At 34.2% G+C, this 777-nt stretch overlaps 1 pseudogene; it reads left to right on the top strand.

Moving 5' to 3' along the window:
- The first annotated feature begins 204 nt into the window (after positions 1–204).
- Positions 205–777, top strand: part of LOC128647191 (cytochrome P450 1A1-like) — a 40,882-nt pseudogene continuing 40,309 nt past the window's right edge.

Genomic DNA, 777 nt, shown 5'->3' with positions numbered 1-777 from the left:
GGTGGGACTACTAATGTGAAGATAATATCTCTTGTTAACCAAATTGTACTGCACTATATTTTTCTTATTTTGTTTCTGAGGCAAGAAACCACTTGAATCACTTCAAATACTGGAATTGAGGAGGACTCTTATTAACCACCCATATCCTTATATTTTACTATTGCAATTTTTTTTTCTCTTTGTTACAGGTAGCATATCTTCAATATGTATCTGTTCTTCACAAGTGCAGAAGTGACGCTTTCATTGGTGACATTTATCATTGTATTATTAATAATGAGAAAGATATCACAAAAAGGCAAGTCTCTTCCTGGTCCATGGTCTTTACCATTAGTAGGAAAACTTCTACAATTTAATAGAGCTCCCTCATCTGACTCTCTTTAAAATGAGCAAAAAGTATGGGAATGTTTTTCTTATAAAGCTTGTAATGATGCCTGTTGTGGTGGTAAGCGGCCTTGATACAATTAAGATGGTTCTACTAAGAGAAGGAGAAAAGTTTGCTGAACGACCCAAATTGTACACTTTCAGTTTGTTGAACAATGGAACAAGTTTGTCATTTTCTGAATGGTTTGGAGATACTTGGAAAACTACATAAAAAAGATAGCAAAGACAGCAATGAGGGAGTTTTCAAAATCACAAGGACTTCATCTTCTCCAAGTGTTTTTGAAGAATATGTTTCTGCAGAAACAGAAGCACTTATAGAAACTTTTCTTGGGGATTCTTCTAAAAAAGGGTATTTTGATCCTGCAGATAAAATAAATTATGCGGTAGTCAGTGTCA

The sequence above is a fragment of the Bombina bombina genome, chromosome 2 (assembly GCF_027579735.1).
Source record: "Bombina bombina isolate aBomBom1 chromosome 2, aBomBom1.pri, whole genome shotgun sequence".
In the NCBI taxonomy this organism is placed as follows: domain Eukaryota; kingdom Metazoa; phylum Chordata; class Amphibia; order Anura; family Bombinatoridae; genus Bombina; species Bombina bombina.
Note: the sequence above shows the minus strand (reverse complement) of the source record. Positions and strands in the feature narration are given on the sequence as shown.